Source organism: Papio anubis, chromosome 4, assembly GCF_008728515.1.
Source record: "Papio anubis isolate 15944 chromosome 4, Panubis1.0, whole genome shotgun sequence".
Lineage (NCBI taxonomy): Eukaryota > Metazoa > Chordata > Mammalia > Primates > Cercopithecidae > Papio > Papio anubis.
The window spans coordinates 51128500-51148219 of NC_044979.1; the positions used below are offsets into that span (position 1 = coordinate 51128500).

At 41.6% G+C, this 19720-nt stretch overlaps 2 pseudogenes; one reads left to right on the forward strand and one right to left on the reverse strand.

Annotated features, from left to right (window-relative positions):
* Positions 1-2611: 2611 nt before the first annotated feature.
* Positions 2612-6196, forward strand: LOC110742889 (annotated as a pseudogene).
* An 11696-nt stretch (positions 6197-17892) lies between these two features.
* On the reverse strand, positions 17893-19509 carry LOC101024757 (annotated as a pseudogene).
* Between the last annotated feature and the right edge of the window lie 211 nt (positions 19510-19720).

Consider the following 19720-nt stretch of genomic DNA (forward strand, 5'->3'; position numbering starts at 1 on the left):
GCTTCCCACCTCAGCCTCCCAAAGTGCTGGGATTATAGGCGTGAGCCACCTTGTCCAGCCCATTCTGCAATCTTCAGAAGGAAGTCACTATACGCAGCCTACGCTTGAGGAGTGGGGAGTGGAATTCCACATCCTTGAGGGCGGAATACCTAAATAAATTTTTTGGAATTCTTCTGCAAGACAGATTTGTCTCTTTTCCTCCATTTATTCATTTATTCAATCATTTCTTTATGTCATAAAATCATGAATATTTATTTTATATGTTGCATTATAAACCAATAGTACTTTTTAAGAAATCAAATTGTTCCAGGCTTGGCCATTAGGAGCTCTTTCAGTTGGCTTCTGTGCCCTTTGGCACAGCCCCACCAATGTAGGGTGGTTTTGTCTTTCGGTTTTGGAGCGCTTTAGTACTTTTTGGCACTGTAAGATGCTCCAGGCTGATCTTGTGTATTTCCTGTCGTAAAATCAGCCATTTCTCAAAGGAACACTGGTTCCTTTTATTGGTGAATGGTATCAGCAACCAAGATCTGGGTGATAGAGTGTTTCTTGCTGCAGGGGAATTGTTGCTCTAGGCCCTTTCAGCTGACAGAGCCAAGAAATATGTGTGCATATTAACCAAGGCATATACACATATCAATAATAGTTCTATATCTAATCATCTATATCTCTATTAAATTAAACATAGGTTCATACTAATTAAGAGATATTTTTATTTTATAATATTTTGTACTATTTGAGGTGATTTTTAAATAGGTCAATTTGTTAGTTTCTCAGTCATTTTAAAAGAAATTATATTATGTTTGAAATGCCCTAGTGATAAGATAAATTATATATATGTATGTCTTGATAGTTGTGGATTACTAGATGCAAAAAAAAAAATGGTCTATTGGTGTTGTTTGTTTGTTTGTTTTAGAGACAGGGTCACACTCTGTTACTCAGGCAGGAGTGCAGTGGTGTGATGATAGCTCACTGCAGACTCGATCTCCTGGGCACAAGTGATCCTTCCACCTCAGCCTTCCAAATTGCTGGGATTACAGTCATGCACCACCATACCTGGCTAGTTTTTAATTTTTTGTAGAGATGGGGTCTCACCATATTGCCTAGGCTGGTCTTGAATTCCTGGTCTCAAGTGACCCTTCCGCCTTGGCCTCCCAAAGTTCTGGGGTTTACAGGCGTGAGCTACTGCGCTTGGCCCCTGTATAAAAATTTTGTGAATCAAACTTCTTTAAGTATGTTAGGAGAATTGGATGATTAAGATAACTCACATGAGTTATTCTTTTATTAAATAAAGAATGAGGCCAGGCCCAGTGACTCATGCCTATAATCCTAGCATTTTGGGAGGCTCAGAAGGAGGATTACTTGAGACCAGAAGTTCGAGACCAGCCTACGCAACATAGTGAGACCTCATCCCTAAATAAAAAAATAAATAAATAAGCCAGACATGGTGGGGCACATCTGTAGTCCTTGCTACTTGAGAGGCTAAGGTGGGAGGATCACTTGAGCCTGGGAGTTTGAGGCTGTGGTGAGCTGTGATTGCACCACTGCACTCCAGCCTGGGTGACAGAGCGAGACCCTGTCTCAAACAAAAAAAGGATGAAAAAGAATGATCATGATCACCACATGCTTTCGTATGTTGCATGACACCTCAACATGGTAAAAAATGAATTAATTACCTTCTTCCAACCCCATTTTTTAACCTACTCCTCTTCTTGGCTTTCCCATCTTGGTGAATAGCATCCTATCCATCCCATTGCCCATGCCAGAAATGTAGCAGCCACTTCAATTCCTTCTTCTCTGTTACCTTTCATGTCATCTATGGTCAAGTCCACATTTTGAATAGCTCTGAAGTTCTGTCTGCTTCTGTCCCTTTCCACCGCTACTGCCTGGGGTCAGCTTAGCATTACCCCAAAGCAATAGCCTCCTAATAGGTCTCTTTGCCTCTCCTCTTGTTCTACTCACAAATTATTCTCCAAAGCAGCCTCCAAAAGTCTAAGAAATGCAAATCAGGTCAGGTTCCTCCTTAGTTTAAAATCTTTCAAAGGCTCTCTATTGCTATTAGCCCTGTTTTTCTATGCACCCATGGCACTGAGCTCTCTTTTATCTCTGGACCTGGTGACTTGCTTATTCCTCTGCCTCGAACTCTTTCCCCCTTTCTCCATTCACAACTTCTTAGTTTAGCTGTCCCTTTGAAAGTTACTTCCCTAATAACCAAAGGCAAGGTTAGATTACCTTCCTACATATATCCTCAGCACTCTTAACTATGTGTGTACTTACCACACTGAAGGGTACTTGTCTAAATCCAGTATTACACTATAAACTTCCTGAAGGTAAGGAGTTTGTTTGTTTTTACAGAGATAGGGTCTTGCTCTGTTGCCCAGGCTAGAGTGCAGTGGTGTGATCCTAGCTCACTGGAGCCTCGCCCTCCTATGCTCAAGCCATCCTCCTGCCTTGGCCTTCTGAGTAGCTGGGACTACAGGCACATGCCACTGTGCCCAGCTAATTTTTATGTTTTTGACATAAAACATATGTTTAGAGATGAGGTCTTGCTATGTTGCCCAAGCTGGTCTTGAACTCTTGGAATCAAGCAAACTTCCCACCTCAGCCTCCCAAAGTGCTGGCATTATAGGCATAAGCCACCACCCTCAGCTGGTAAGGACTTTTTAAAGAATATAGTGGAGAAATGTTTTCTCAGTTTCAGTCCTAGCTCTACCATTTTCTACCTGAGTGACCTTGAGCAAGTTATTTAGCTTCCCTTGACTCAATTTTATCATCTTTAAAATAAGATTATGTGAGAATAGTACCTATCTCATAATGTTGGTGTAAAAAATAGTTGCAATGCCTGGCACATAGTAAGTACTTGATGAATGTTAACTATTATAATTGAGGTCTGGAACCCTGGGAGCGGTTTAAGTTAGATCTTGATATATTTTGAGCTTTGTTCCAAAAAAAAAGGTACATGAGTATATGTATATGCTATTTGATGTTGCCAGGAATAGCTAATTTTATCTGTCAAAAATTTCTTCCTAGCACACTCTTTTGAGTCACGGATTTTGGCTTTTAAGTAAGCTAAAGGTTGTTAATTGGGAGAACGGCCAGAAAAACTTATCCACAGCTTTCGAATCACATGTTGAACAAATCTGGCATCACAAGCGTCAAGCTGCCTTCTGTTTCTAATCATTTTTCTTTCTAATTTAGTTTCTCCCACCCGAAGAAATTATAATTTATTTTCATTGCAGAGTCCATGAAAGATGTCACAAGATGTAAAAGCAATTATTTTCAAGAGGATGAAACTCATATTTGCTGAATATCACAGTTGGCTTCACCCCAAATGCTAAGCAGTAGCAATACTTCCCCGGATTGAGACAACGTGTTACTGATCTGAGAAGGCTGGCAAAAGTCTTGGCTGAGAAAACCTTTCTTCTCTTCTGTATCTCTAAAATTCTTTAAAAATGAACGTGCGTGCATGCACATGCGTGCGCGCGCACGCACACACACACACACAATGCAACATCTTAATTATGGAAGGTTCTCTAAGACCATACAGGTTAGTGGCTTGGGCCATGAAAGTTTTGAACCCAAGCCATGTTTCAAAATAGACTTCCTTACAGGAGTTTCACTTTTCTTCCTTACGTTTCACTTTTCTTCTCTAAACTTTTCTTTCTTTTCATTCTCAACGTCTACTTCTTGCCCCCTTACTCTAACCTTAAGAGAATAACCTCTTTGCTCTTGATTTCCCCTTACATATCCTATGGTTTTCTAAGTTTAGGCATCTGTCCCTGCTTAGAAGTTCCTATAAAATGATGTAAATCAGGAAATGACCTTTTGTTAACCCTAAAGCCCGTATCTTGTAAAACAATAAAATGTTGTAAAAAATTACAAGTATAGAAAAGAACAAAAGTCAGGAACAATGCTGTTTATTCCTTCTTTCTGTTTATCCAAATCTGTTCATCAAGCCTTAGATCACAACCTCCTTTTTCTCCAGGATGTATCACCAGCATCTCCCTTGGACTGAACACTCTTTCCTCAGAGATTTTACTATGTTTTTATTTCTACTACAGATTTGACATTATCTTGTAGTTACGCCAGTTTCTTCTGGGTTTATGTTAATTCCCAGCAGAAATAAGTTTCTTGAGGGCTAATCCTTGTCTGTGACCTTGGGCAAGTTTTCTAACCTTTCTTACAAGTATTAGTAAGTAATAGTCATTCATTACATTGTCATAATAATGAAATACAATGATAGAACTTTCCAGACCATAGTAATGTGCTCAATAAAGTTAAATCCTTTCCCTATTTTCCATTGTTTTGTGATTTTCTCCGTGGTGCCCACTGACATCCAGTGAGAGGCGATACAGAGCACTGATTCAGAATATGGGCTGGAGTTTGATTCTCAGCTTAGCCACTCCCTAAGGAATTTAGGAAGCATACTCAGTCTCTTGTCAACATCGAATAATCAAAAGGGTTAGAATCTAGTTTAAAGAGAGTTTATTCAAGCACAAGGTTGAGGATGGCCACTTGGGAAGCACAGATTACAAAAAACGAAAGTCAGTGTTTGAAAGTGTAGAAGTTTGGGCTCATTTACATAGATAAGTTTGGGGAGCTTCACAGAATTTCAACCCTTTCTATATAAGGCTTTATGTATAGGTACAATAACCTTATTAGTTATGGCAGTCTTTTTCTTTTCAGGAAAGGTAATTTTACATTCTACACTGAAGATGTAACAGTCATGGAATGTTTTGTACCATCTGGCCTGAATTAGGTACAGGACAATAAAAGAGGATGATAATCTGTAACAAAGATTAGTGATTGCAAAGAGAGAGGGTCTGGTCTCTGGTCTCTCCTAGTCATTTACAGAACACAAACAACGAGGAACAAAGTTAATCCATAGTGTAAAAAGCAGATTGGCCGGAGAGGCCTGGTGTAGAAGGTACCTTTATGGGAACTGGAGCTGCTGATTAAGCTTGATTAAGATGACAACCTCCCGAAAGCACTGAGGCTTCACGGCAGAGCCTACGGGGGAAAACCGGTAGGGAGCCTGGCTGGTATTGGTGAAGTGCTGGGGAAGAAGCTGGAGAAAGGGGCTTTGACAAGGCCTGTGTTGTCCTTGGTCAGTTTCTGGTGCTAAAGAAAGAGGAAGACCTTGCCCAGGTATGGCTGAAGGACACATGTAGCACCAAAGCCAAGCAGCCCCAGGACTGCTTTGGATACCTTCAAGAGTGGTGTGACGCCTTCCTGTGATGCTTTCTGGGGAGCCCTCAATGCCCAGCCCCAGCATCGCATCTCCAGAGTTTGCAGCCGAGTAGGGGACTCCTCCTCCGTCCTCTACAAAGGAAATGATTGCTGTTGTTGTGCTTGCATCCAGTGGACTCCAGGGGTGTTTCGGGAGTTTTCTCCCCTAACCATTTCAACTTTTTTGCAATTCTAACTCTTGCATGCACCTCCCTTCCTTTTCCTCTGCCAGTTCCCTGGTGACACCAACTTTCCTGATGGATTTCTGGCCCTGTCCTTCACCCTTACCTTCACTTCTAGTGTTTCAGGCCATTTGGCTCCTTTTCTTCACAGAACAGTCATTGTCCTTGTGAAGATTTTTAGATCAATAAAGTCAGTGGCTACAAAAAAAAAAAAAAAAAAAAATCAGAAGTTACAATCACAAGCTACATGACTCAGACCACAGTCACATCTCACCCAAAGCTTAAAGTGTTTTATGGGTTTGAACAGCGTTTTAACTTTTATTTATCTTCACATTTCTGCCTTTTCATCAAGATCTTTCAAAGAAAGCACTGCAGATGATCTCAATAGTTTTGACTTCTTTTATGTTCAGGAGTTTCATGTCCCGTCACTAGGAGGACTCATTACTAGGATGTTATGTTCCATACTAAGGCGGGATTGGATTTCTTAAGGAAGTCAATATCTGGGAGATCTCAGATATCACAAATATATGTGAAAAGTAAGTTGAGCTCTCAGTGTATCCCTGAGGCATGACTGTCCATTGTACTGTCTGTTCTCCCAAGTGAAGGCAAAGAGAAATTGACTGTCTTTATCCACAGGAATACTAAAACATGCACTGCATAAATCTATCACAGTAAAAAACTCACCTTCAGCAGAGATGGTAGTCAACAACATATGGCGGTTTGACACTAGCAGATGGCAAGGAACTATGTTGTTAGCAACTATGTTGTTAATTGCTCTCAGATCCTTTACAAACCTCCATCCTCTGTCATTTGGTTTTTTTTACAGGAAGGATTAGAGTGTTACATAGGCTTCTACAGGGAATAATCAGACCTCTTTTTATATAGTCTAGAACTATAGGTTGTATTCCTTCTAAAGCCTTTGGCTTTAAAGAGTACTGTTTAAGGAAGGGGAACATCACACACTGGGGCCTGTCATGGGGTGGGGACAGTGGGGAGGGATAGCATTAGGAGATATACCTAATGTACATGACGAATTGATGGGTGCCACACAGCAACATGGCACATGTATACCTATGTAACAAACCTGCATGTTGTGCACATGTACCCTAGAACTTAAAGTATAATTAAAAAAAAAATTTACTTAAAAAAAACAAAGAGTACTGTTTAAGGTTTGGAAGAGGTTTTGATGGGTTTATTTAAATTTTGATTGGGGAAGTCAAGATAATTTTTCCAGTATCAGTGAAAGACTTTGACCACAGCGAATCAGGTATCGCCTTTAACACTTTTTGTAATTATTTACCCGTCAATAATTCGGTGTCTTCTATGGCAATATAAATTGTAGCTTGTTAATTTAAAAGGATCAGATTCTGAAAAATTCATGGTGTCTAGTAATTCAACTTTGTCTTCTAATTCTAAAAACATTTTACCCTTTTGGGAAAAAGAAATATGGGTATCATATAGTTCTAAGAAATTTCTTCCTATCAAATGGATAGTGGCTTAGAGAATGAAGAGAAAAATACAAGTATCTTGTAAAGGGCCTACTTGAAAAGCTATAGGGTAAGATTTATGTGCCAATACAGGAATATTAGTGACACCAACCATTTAAACGGTTTACTTTAAGGAATGGGACCTTGTAATAAGGTGAGATATACTACAGATAATGCAGCTCAGTGTCAGTAAGAGTTTATGTTTGTTCTCAATTTCAGATACTTTCTATTTCTCCCAGAATATTAATAAGGAGGAAAGGCAAGGTCTCTTTAAGTTCCTTTTCTTTTCTTCCTTTGCCTGTTGTTGTTGCCTCTATTTTAGTTTTCAGCAATCTTTCTTAAGGTGACCAGGGTGTTTTTGCAATAATGACAAAACAGAGGGTTAAATTCATTCTGAGGTTTTTGGGGTATGTTTTGGAGGTTCGGACTGGGTAGATAATTGTTTTAGTTATAAATTCCTAATATTATTAGCCTTATTCTTTTGTTTGGCTTCTTTTTCTCTTCTTTAGTTAAGGCATGAGATAACTGATTAGCAAAATTACCCAAATCATGAATGTGAGCAATTGTCCAACTACGGTGTTGTCCTTCTACTGTTTGTCCTAATTCTTCATCTAAGTAACCCATTTATGAAATCGAAATTGAGGAGAGTATCATTTTGATGATTAGCCTAATTCTCTTCAGATAATCCTGAATATGGTTTAAATATTTTTTCGAATCTCTCAAAATATGTCATTTCTGACTCATCTGAATTTTGTTGACATTGTTGTATTTTATTCCAGTAGACCATTCTTTGAAAGGTCAACTGAAGGGATGGCTTGAGCAAAGCCTTTGAAACCTCATGGTCACATTTGTGGTCTTCTGAAAATGTATGAAAGTCCTCCACGCGGTTCCTCCAATTTGCCTTAGCTCTTCCAATCTTTAGCTTAACTTTCTGATACTAACATGTGAAATACTTAATACAAATTGGAAAAACCAGGGTTGTAAACTTGAATATTTAGTTCAAATTTCCTGACAAAACCAATAGGGTCCTGGTGGGGATGTGGAAATTCCTTAATTATGCCTTTAACGTCTACCTTTGATCATGGTTGATAAGTTAAGGCAGGTTCTCCTCTACCAGATACCAGTCATTCACAAAATGGAGCTAAAACAACAAGAGTGGGAAGAAGGGGAAAGGGAAGAAAAGAAGGAAAGGCTGGACAGTGTAGTTCAGATGAGGAAGAGATGGGTAATAAAGAGATGGGGAAGCAGAAGGAGGAGTAAAAAAAGATTTGGCAGTTTTGTTGTTGTTGTTGTTTTTAACTTATAAATGGTTTTAGAGGGCTTTACATTTCCTTCCAGTAGAGAAAGAACTTTGTGAGAGTGCTGTTCAGATGCTTCTAAGTACCATTAGAAGTAACTCCCTCAATTATTTTGTTTAACTTTAGAAATAGCTTTTTCTAATTGTGCACATAAATAAGCTAATTTAGGTATTTCAAAGATAACCCATTTTGGTCATTATTGTTTGGGGTCTTCATGGGTTAAGAAAGACAATTTTTCTAGATATGGACAGGAGGTTGCACCACAAGTATTTTACAGGAACCCAGCTGGAATTTCTAAAGGTGGATCTCTCCTTAAAAAGGAAGACTCACGTTTCCCCTAGTTCAAGTGATGATCCTGCCTCATAATCTTGGATTAGCTCTTTTTACAGTCATCAAAGATGACCACACCTGGGAAAGATGTTTTTGATCTGGTATGTTGCTTAATGGGGATTATTCCTTGAGGTGACACCGGGGAATCACTTTTCTCTTTTTACCTGTCTTGGTGAAAGCCAGGAATCCTGGGCACTTAAGGCACTAGAAGATCAGCTCTTCATATGTGCCCACTAGGTTAAGCAAGATTTCCTGTATGTTCTTCTCTGAGAATTCCCTACAGGACTATTGCATGTTATAAGTGATGAGTTCAGACACTCCCACAAGACCTTATTAGCCTAAGATATCTTTTGGCCAGGAGAAACAGTGTCCCTTGTCTTATGATACATTCATCTTCATCTTCTCAGAGAGAGAAGCTTTCTTTCCCTGACCAAAATTCAAATAAGAGAAAAAGCTGTACAAACATTAATGAGCAGTTACAAATAACATTTAACCTTAGAGAAAAGTGAAAACCACAAATTTGTGAACAGAAGAATATCTAGAGAACAAACAAAGACTCTTACCTTAAAGCAGAGCTTCAATTTCAGCTCCGTCAAGTGTGGAATCGGGTCACTTGAGTAAAGTCTGATTTTCAGTCCAAATCAGGGAGATTCAAAACCTGAGAGGGTCCTCACTGGAGACCCTCTGCTGGCTCCAGTGAAGTCAGGTGAATGAAAACTGTTCATGCTGGTACCAAAATCCTAGCTGTGGGCAATGCAGTGGGGAATCAATAGAGGCTTGCTTTAGGTCCTTCCATAGTTGCCAAAATGTCAACTTGAAATAAGCGTCAGAATCTACTTTGATTTGAAGAGAGTTTATTTTGAATTTTGAAGAGAGTTTATTCAAGTACAAAGTTTGAAGATGCCTCCTGGGAGACACATATTCCAAAGAATGGAAGTCAGCATTTTGAAGTGTAGAAGTTTGAGGTCACTTACATAGATAAGGTTTAGAAAGCTTAACAGAATTTCAATATTTTTCTGTATTTGGCTGAATGTATAGTTATAGTAATCCAATTAGACAAGGTAATTTTTTTCTTTTCAGGAAAGGTCTATTTAACATTCCACTTGGAAGATATAAAATTCAGGAGGTAATTAGTGTTACCTTAACTGAGTTAGATACTGATAGGGTTTGGTTCTGTGTCCTCACCCAAATCTCGTAGTGAATTATAATCCCCATAATCCCCACATATCAAGGGAGGGACCTAGTGGGAAGTGATTGGATCATGGGGGCAGTGTCCCCCATGATGTTCTTGTGATAGTGAGTGAGTTCTCATGAGATCTGATGATTTTATAAGGGGCTCTTTACCTTTCACACACACACTCTCTCTTTCTTGCCTGCCACCATGTAAGATGTGCCTGCTTCTCTTCTACCATGATTGTAAGTTTCCTGAGGCCTCCCCAGCCATGTGGAATTGTGAGTCAATTAAACCTCTTTTTATAAATTACCCAGTCTCAGGCAGTTGTTTATTATTGGGGAAAACAGACTAATACAGGTACAAAGAAGGAGGCAGTTAATCTATCACAAAGATCAGTGATTAGAAGGAGGTCTGGTCTCTTGTTTCTCCTCATCATTTACAGAAGAACACTGAAGAAGAGAGTTAATCTATAATCTAAGCAGCAGAAGTTACAACTCCATGCTCCATGGCTGAGATCACAGTCATATCTCTCAAGACTTAATGTGTTTTCTGGGGTTCCCAGAGCTTTTAAATTTTATTTATTTTCATATTCTCTATGCCTCATTTTTCTTATCTGAAAAGAAAAGCAAGTAATACCACTACTTGCTTCATGGGCTTGCTGCAATATTTAAATGACAATGAGGAGATAAAGCAATTAGACCCTAGCACATGGTGAGTGCTCAAGGAACATTGGCTGCTCTTATCACAAGGATCGGTGTATAGTAGGCATCTAAAAATACATAAAATAAATTTGAAAAAAGTTTATGGCATAGAAGTAGATAAAGTAATCAGAACCTAGCACATGGTGAGTGCTTATTTAAAAGTACAAGTCCTTTTATTTATTTTTACGTATTTATATTTTTGAGATGGGGTCTTGCTATGTTGCCCAGGCTAATCTCCTGGATTCAAGTGATCCTTCTGTCTCAGCCTCTTGTGTAGCTTTGATTACAGGCATATGCAACCATGCCCAGCAGTATGAGTTCTTTTAATAAACGGATTGACTGAGGTAAACTTGGTCACTGTTCACTACCCAATGACTGTCTTCTTTTCTATTTATTTTGCCAATCTATCTTACACCTGGATTGTAAATGATCTGCTGCACCAGTTCAAATTGTGTTTAAGTCATAAAAAGGAAAAGTTTGGAAAACCAAAATCAGAAACAATTACCAAGTGAAATTATAATCACACAGGAAAGGTGTTTAACAAGGGTGAATGAGAGATTCCCAGTGGCATACATCTTATTTAAAATCTTAATTAGAGTTCTGGAAAAGGCAAAGTCATATGCTAAAGTAATGTTAAGGTAATTACATTAGAAATGGATGGAAATGTGAATACAGGCTGAGGACCTATATAGAGAAGCTGCGGGCCAGGGCAGTGGCTCCAACCTGTAATCTCAGCACTTCGGTAGGTGGAGGCAGGAGGATCACTGGAGGTCAGGAGTCCGAGACCAGCCTGGCCAACATGGTGAAACCTCATCTCTACTAAAATTACAGAAATTAGCCAGGCATGGTGGTGTGTGCCTGTAATCCCAGCTACTCAGGAGGCTGAGGCAGAAGCGCTTGAACCCTGGAGCCAGAGGTTGCAATGAGCCAAGATTGCACCATTGCACTCCAGCCTGGGTGACAGAGCAAGTCTCCATCTCAAATAAATAAATAAATAAATAAATAAATAAATAAATAAATAAATGAAATAAAATAAAATAAAGAAGCCTGTGCACACTGATTGCAATGGGGCAAAAATAATAAATAAATAAATAAATAGAAGTCAAAATAAGGCTTTTTTTTTTCCCCAAAGAGCTCAGAATGTATTATAAACATCTCATTAATCTGTTCAGTGTTTCTAGAAAAGTGAGATAAGGTACTTAATTGAGTCATATTGCTTAAAATTGTTTTAAGAAAATTGTCAGTCTTTTATTTTAAGAAATCAACTAGTTCTATAAAGGATGAATAAGAGAAATCACAGTCCCCAGCCACTTCTCCCTGTCTTCTTTTCCCAAAGGCAACTGCTCTCAAATGCTTTAGCTGATTCTTTGACAGGTATCTCTGTAACTATAAATAATACTCCTGCATTTCTGTTTATTTTTTCTCACTTTTCGCGATGAGGATTTAGCTCTCTTTCTTGTGTGCCCACTACTACCAAACCTCTGCACACTCCCCATTTCTCCATCCTCCTTAATACAGGGTCACAATTTTGGTCAGATCAAATTATGGTATTAACGGTATTTGCATTATTATAATATGTTTTATATTCAAAATGGAGGGGCTGGGTGTGGTGCCTCATGCCTATAATCCCAGCACAGTGGGAGGCTGAGGAGGGAAGATCACTTGAGCTCAGGAGTTCAAGACCAGCCCTGGCAACACAGTGAGACCCTTGTCTCTATTGCTTTAAAAAAAAGGTAAAAAAAAAAAAAAAAAAAAAGAATGAAGGTATGTGGTAAACCACTATTACTTTTTATTTGCTAGACATTTTGGGGGATGAGGGGGTGTTCTCTTGAGGTGTATTTGTCTTGTTTTTTGTTTTTTCATCTTGCATTATTTGCTTTCTTTTCTGAGACTAGTAATATCTATCACTATTCAACCCCAGTTCTCCAGCTTATCCCTACGTCTTTCAGTATGTTGATTCACATCAGGTATCAGACATCAACTTCATGTTCTAGAAAAAAACCCTACCCAAAGTTGTCTGAGTTGTTTTATAGCTAACAATCTCCCTTTACCAACATCCTGTAGACCTCTGCCTCTCCCTGTGTAGATGTCCTTTCTCAAATATTTTCCTATCCTTTTGGTGGAGTACATCCTCTATCCACTAGCTTCCCAAGAAAGAGTATGTGGGAAGTAAAGCTTTTGAGAACCTGCAAGCCTGAAGTATGTTTCTTCACTCATAGTTGATTTGCAACTTGACTGGCCCATAGAATACTAGGTTGGAAATAATTTTGAAAGCATGGTGTATTAGTCTGTTCTCACATTGCTCATAAAGACATACCCAAGACTGGGTAATTTATAAAGAAAAAAAGGTTTAATGGACTCACAGATCCACGTGACTGGGGAGGCCTCACAATCATGGCGGAAGGTGAAAAGCATGTATTACATGATGGCAGGCAAGAGAGAATGAAAGTCACGTGAAAGGGGAAACGCCTTATAAAACCATCAGATCTCATGAGACTTATTCACTACCATGAGAACAGTATGGGGGGGACAGCCTCCATGATTCAATTATCTCCCATCAGGTCCCTCCCACAACACGTGGGAATTATCGGAGCTACTATTCAAGATTAGATTTGGGTGGGGACACAGCCAAACCATGTCACATTGTTTTACTGTCTTCTATCTTCCAGAGTTCCTTTTGGGAAATCTGAACTTATTCAGATGCCTCAACCTTTGGGTGTTGTGTTTTCTGGAAATGTGTAGAATTTTCTCTTTGTGCATTATTCATCAGTATGGGTTTATGCTATGGTTTGAATATGTCCCTTCCAACATTCAAGTGTTGAAACTTAATGGTCAAGGTGATGGTGTTAAGAGATGGGGCCCTTAAGAGATGATTAGGTGATGAGGGCCCATCCCCTTGTGAATGGGATTAGGTACACTGAAAAAGGGGCTTGATGGAGGAAGTCTGTCCTTTTTTGCAGCCCTCACTAGATACCAAACCTGCCAGTGCCTTGATCTTGGATGCCTCCTCAGCCTCCAGTACCAAGAGAAAATAAATTTCTGTTCTTTGTAAATTACCCAGTCTCAGGAATGTTGTTATAGCAGCACAAACAAAATAAGACAGTTTATTTTTGGGCGTTGGGCTGAGGATTTAGTGAGACCTTCTATTTTTTCCTGAGGGCTCTTTTTCACTTTCTCATTTTTTTTTTTTTCATTTTTATTATGAGACCAGGTCTTGCTCTGTTGCCTAGGATGTAGTATAGTAGTGTGATCTTGGCTCACTGTGGTCTCAACCTTCTGGGCTCAAGTGCCTCAGCATCCTGGGTAGCTGGGACCACAGGCATGTGCCACTATATCTGGCTAATTTATTATTATTATTATTATTTTTGTAGAGATGGGGGCTCACTCTGTTGCCCAGGCTGGTCTCGAACTCCTGGACTCAGAAGATCCTCCTGTCTCAGTCTCCCAAAATGCTGGGATTATAGGTGTGAACTGAAAATTTTTTTTATATTTTTCAATTCTGATTTCATGAGTGCATTGTAATAAAAATTCATGACCTTTCTGAAGACATTGAGAGTTTTTTTGCTCTTCCTGCACACTTTCTGTTTTCACTATATATATTTGTTTCTGTTCAGGTGTTTCTTGAATCTTTCATGCTTGATTACTTGCTCATATTTAAACGTGGAGGCTTCAAGAGCTGCCTGGAAACTCTGAGTAAGTGGGTGAGGCTTGATCATGGTGAGATTTCCTGTAGGGTGAGCTGCCTGGGCCCTTTGTTGGGGAAGCCCCGATGTCAACATCCATGTGAGTGTATTTGGATCTTTCTTCTTGGGTCTGATAGATTCCCACCTACAAAAGACTTATTTGGTGTTCTGCATGAAAGTAAATAACTGCTGCCATCATTCTGAGATGAGGAGGAAGTTTTGCATTTAGTAGGCATACATCATTTACTTAACCCTCCTGTGTTTTGTTTATTAAAACACACTCTCTGCTTTACCCTCTTCAAAGAGGAAGACTGTCTTCTGGTGGGGTGAGGGAAGGAAATCACCCAGCATTTGGAGGAAGAGAGGGGCATCTAGGGATATAACTGCTTTTCTTTTTTTTTTTGAGACGGAGTCTCGGCTTCTGCCACCCAGGCTGGGAGTGCAGTGGCCGGATCTCAGCTCACTGCAAGCTCCGGCCTCCCGGTTCACTTATTCTCCTGCCTCAGCTCTCCCGAGTAGTTAATTCAGTGGCGCCACACCAGCCTGCTAGTTTTGTATTTTTTTAGTAGAGACGGGGTTTCACCGTGGTTAGCCAGGATGGTCTCCCCATCTCCTGACCTCGCGGATCCGGGCCTCGCCTCGCCTCCCAAAGTGCCGGTCACAGCTTGTCACCAACCAGCTTTCTAACCAACGTGTTCTTTCTTCCATCACAGCCCTGCCCTTCTTTTCTAGGAGTAGTTGTGCCTTCAATGCCTGAGCCTTGATTATTTGGTAGTTTAAATTGAGTTGGTTCTTGGATTTCCCCAGGAGGAAAAAGAGTTCAAATTTTCATCAGTTTTACCAAGTCCATACCACCTGTTATCTGTTTTGTAGCTTTCAAAAAGTTGGTGCTATTTCTTGTCTTGTTCACTGTATCCTTATAGGTTTGTGCTTAAAAAACAAAACAAAACAAAACCTTTTACCATACCATAGTTGCAGTGCAGTTTAGGAGAGAGTGAAAGTGTGTGTTCAATTAGCCAGCCATTCTTTTGCAATTCTGCTTTTTTTATGGTATGTTTAGAGATTTTTTTTTTAATTTTTTTTTTTTTTTTGAGACACTGCTGTGTCGCCCAGGCGGGAGTGCAATGGCTCCATCTCGGCTCACTGCAAGCTCTGCCTCCCGGGTTCACGCCATTCTCCTGCCTAACCCTCCCGAGTAGTTGGGATTACAGGCACCCACCACCACGACCGGCTAATTGTTTTCTATTTTTAGTGGAGACAGGGTTTCACCGTGTTAGCCAGGATGGTCTCCAACTCCTGACCTCGTGATCCGCCCGCCTTGGTCCCCCAAAGTGCTGGGATTACAGGCGTGAGCCACCATGCCCCGCCGTGTTTAGAGATTTTTTTGCAGTTGCCTTCTTTTGAGAAAACCAAAGGCAGCAGACTCTGGGCATGCTGAACTGGGGCTACTTGCTCCATTTCAGTTCTTAAATTTAGAAGTATGCCTCTGCTTCCCTCGCAGACAGTCCAATTAAAAATAAAAACCTCCAAATCAAGAATCGAGAAACAGTTATGGGACTCTGATTGCAGCAAGCATTTTCAAAAGCAATTAGCATTCAAATAACTTACCCACTGAGATAGAACAATGGTCTCCCAAGGATGTTCACATTCTAATTCCCAGAACCTGTATGTCAAATTACATGTCAAAGGGGGATTAAAGTAGCAGGTGGAATTAAGGTAGCTAGTCAGCTGACTTTAAAATAGGGAGATTATCCTGGGTCATCTGCTTGGCCTAATGTAGTCACAAGGATCCTTAATTGTGGATGAGGGAGACAGAAGAGTTATTGTCAAAGTTATACGATGTTAGAAAGACTTGACCATCCCTTCCTAGCTTTGAAGATGGAAGGGGAACATGAGCCAAAGAATGCGGATAGCCTCTAGACACTGCACCAGGAAAGGACACAGATTCTCCCCTGGAAGCTCCTGAAGGAACCAGCTCTGCTGACAGAGCTTTTTTTTTTGTCAGGGAGAGGGGGATCGATTTTTATGTGGGCTTCTCGCAGTGGTTAGAGTCACTCTTCAGAACAATCTCAGCACAGGAAATGCATCACTGAGACTGCCTAGAAAAGTCTGACCAGTAGCACCTTACTGCTTAAAACACACATATTCACAATAACTGACAAACGATAATGTGCCTCACGCAGGAATGTGTTCTCATTTGCAAATCTCTCAACTGGCTATAGCACTAAACCCTCCACCAACTCCTTCTATCTCATTCACCTGGAAACCAGTCTCGATCACATCTCCCCATCCCCAGAACCAATTCCTTATTAAATCTCTCCCTAAGCGGGTTGCCTCCTGTAGCGGGGGCCAGACTGCGACTTGGGAATCAAGCCTGGCTCCACAGGTTGCATTTCCATCTTCTTGTGTCTTTAGGGTAGGACACTGCAAGGAATCCCACAGTTAGCACTCCACCACTTCCCCACTCTAACTGGGGAAAGGAACGTGAGAGAGTCAGAATTCATCTATTTGATTCGTTCACTGAAAAAGGATTCACTTTGGTAGAACTTGTTTGCCTTTGAGACACTTCAGTGAGTTACTTGGGATTCTTTAAAAAGTGGAAGAAAAGGCATCTGAGGGCTATGACACAATCCAGCCACTTCTGGCCACATGTCAGCTTGCTTGTGCCCACTGGACTCGTCAGAGGGAGGCAGGCCCTGCAGTACCCCCAGTACCCTCAAAGCCTCCTCCTGGCAATTCTGGGCAGGGCTGACGTCTGGGCCACAGCTAGTCCAAGACTGTCTTTGAAGACCCAATCAAGCTTCTGTCTGAAATTCCATCTTCTTCTGTCCCAGGTGGTTGTGGACACCCCGGGGGCTTATACGGAGGACCAGGCATGGCCAAGGGAAGCAGACAGGCTCAGAGCACATTTCCATTTACAGGGAACAGAACACAGGCCCCTGTGTGTCCACGGAGCAATGTGTAAGTTGCAGTGGTGAGTAGAATAAAACCTCTATGTTGAGCACAGTTATCTCTGGCAAACACAGGGGCCTGCAGTCAGTCCACAATGCTGTGTAATACACCTGAGTACACAGTCAGACATTTGCCCCGTAAACAGTAAATGTGTAACATCAGTTACTTAGAGAGGGCCGTCTGTGCTCCAGACATGTGGTTTGCATGAGGAGAATGGCTGCCACTCAAGGTATCTTCACAGGGAAACAGGGCTTGGGCTCACACACAATGGACAGGCATGCAGGGTTCACCCAAAAAGTTACGGTGTACGGACTTCACTCTGTTCAACATGGATTTGGTTTTGTGGAATCCAAATGCACTCATTTACTTCACAGCCTTGGATTTGTCTGTTTGGGGATCGATCTATCTATCTATCTATCTAGCTCTCTATCTATTTATCTATCTAGATATTTATATCTATATATTTTCTTACCATAACATCAGTGCCTTGTCTGAATATCATCATATCATCATTGTTCAAGAGTGGGGGGAAAATCAGACTCTTCGTATGAACAGGGCTGCTTGAGGAATGTTCATTTCAGCTGTTTGCCACCTCCATTCAGATTATTCCTATCACAGCTCAGCTGGTGACCCGAAGCTAAGCAACAGGCGCAAGGATCCTGCGGGTCTTCCAGATGGCTGTGTTCACCTCCTACCTGAGAGACTCTTTACACAGAAAATGAGTCACCCCACTCAAAAGAAGTGGGGACAGGGGCAGGGACAGGACATGAGAGCCACAGATAACCAAGGTGTTTCTTCCAAGTGGCCAGTTTAAAACAGACAATGACCAGCCATCCATCCCCGAAAAAAACCCAAAAGAAACCACACCAAAAAAAAATTTATTCAGAATCAAAGACAAAATATGGTGTGACAGCCAGGCTGGAGGGGCCCTTTCTCAGTGTCTATCCCTTCTTCAGTCTCCTATCTCTTTCCTCCTATGTGTGAGGAACAGTGAGACATAAAGACCCGCGGAGCACGTGCTCGGGCTGGAGGCGGATGCTGACCACCTGTGGGCACAGACCAAGGGGCACATGCAGAAAGCTGCACATCTATCCACTACCATGGCTTAGGGCCACCTGCTCACGGAGGTTTCAGAGACAGCCTCCACTCTAGCCTTCACACAAGACATCTCCTTTACACAAGACAGCACATGGTAGCTGTCGTGGAAGTCCAGGGGCCCATCCAGTGCATCAGCAATGAGCATGTTGAACTCTTTAAGGCCATGATCATGGTGGCCCTGGCATATACACTTCAATGCCCGAGTCACCAGTGAAGTGGCAATGTCTCCTGAGCATCTTCTCTTTGCTGTCGGGCGGTGTGCTGCCATGTTCAGAGCTGTCATCTTTCAGCAGCTCCTCCTTACCTTCTGCATCCTTGTCCAGGAAGGTCCTTGGGTCCAGCTCTCCCAGGCTGGCTACAGAGCCACTGGGCTGCATCTCCAGGTCTTTGGTGGCTACTCGGTCACCTGGTAGGTCAGAGGGCTCAGGATCAGCGATGCTTGGGGGTCTTGTGATGCTTCTGCTGGGCTCAGACAAGGGGATTCCCTTGGATCCCCTGGTGGGATTGGCGCCGGGGGACTGCCATCTGCCGGGCTGCACTGTGCAGGCAGGAGCTGCTGCTGCTGCATAGCTGGAAGGCACTGTATGCTGGGGGAGGAGTTGGAGGCTGGCTCACCACTTCCTCAGAAGGAGGAGTTAAGTAGTTTAGCAAAAATCTGAAATAAAAAGGCAGCACTGAGTGATTGAAGGCTTCTCGGCAGGGGATCAGGTTGATTTCATGTTGCCGATGCTGGGCCTGAAGGCGGTGCTTGGCTTGGCGGTGGTGGCCATTGCAGCAGCAGCTAAGGATGATGATGATGGTCCACACCAGCCAGAGCTACCAGAGTTCCTAGTAGTAGTTGTAGCACTGAGACTGTCCACAGCAGTGTCCTGTGTCACAGATGTAGCTTTGATTATTGGTATCCATGCAGGCTTCCTTATCCTGTGGGGGTTCAGCCCTGGCTGACAGGGGGCTGGGCAGCACCAGGAGGAGCAGGAGCACCATGCCACACAGGAGCCTTCTCCTCTCCATCCCCCTCCTGCTCCTGCCCCTCTGCCATGGCGCTGCCACCTCCCTCCTCCCTCTCCTCCTCTACCCTCTTCTTCCTTGTTCCTTCTTTTTTCTGCTGACAATTTGACTTCAGCCCAGTAAGGCTAATTTCGGACTTCTGACTGCTAGAACTGTAAGATAATAAATTTGTGTTGTTTCGAGTCACTAAGTTCGCGGTAATATGTGAAAGCACCGATAGGAAATGAATACACTCACTATAAATTTAAAAAATAAAGTATGATTCATAGTACCTTAAAATCTGAGAACCCAGAAACAAATCCATGCACCTACAGTGAACTCATTTTCCACAAAGGTGCCAAGAACATACATTGGAGAATGGGCAGTCTCTTCAATCAATGGTGCTGGGAGAACTGGGCGCCGTATGCAGAAGAATGAAACTAGGTCCCTATCTCTTGCCATATACAAAAATGAAATAAAAATGAATTAAAGACTTAAATCTAAGGCTTCAAACTATGTAACTACTACAAGAAAAAATTGGAGAAACTCTCCAGGACATTGGACTGGGCAAAGATTTCTTGAGTAATACCCCACAAGCATAG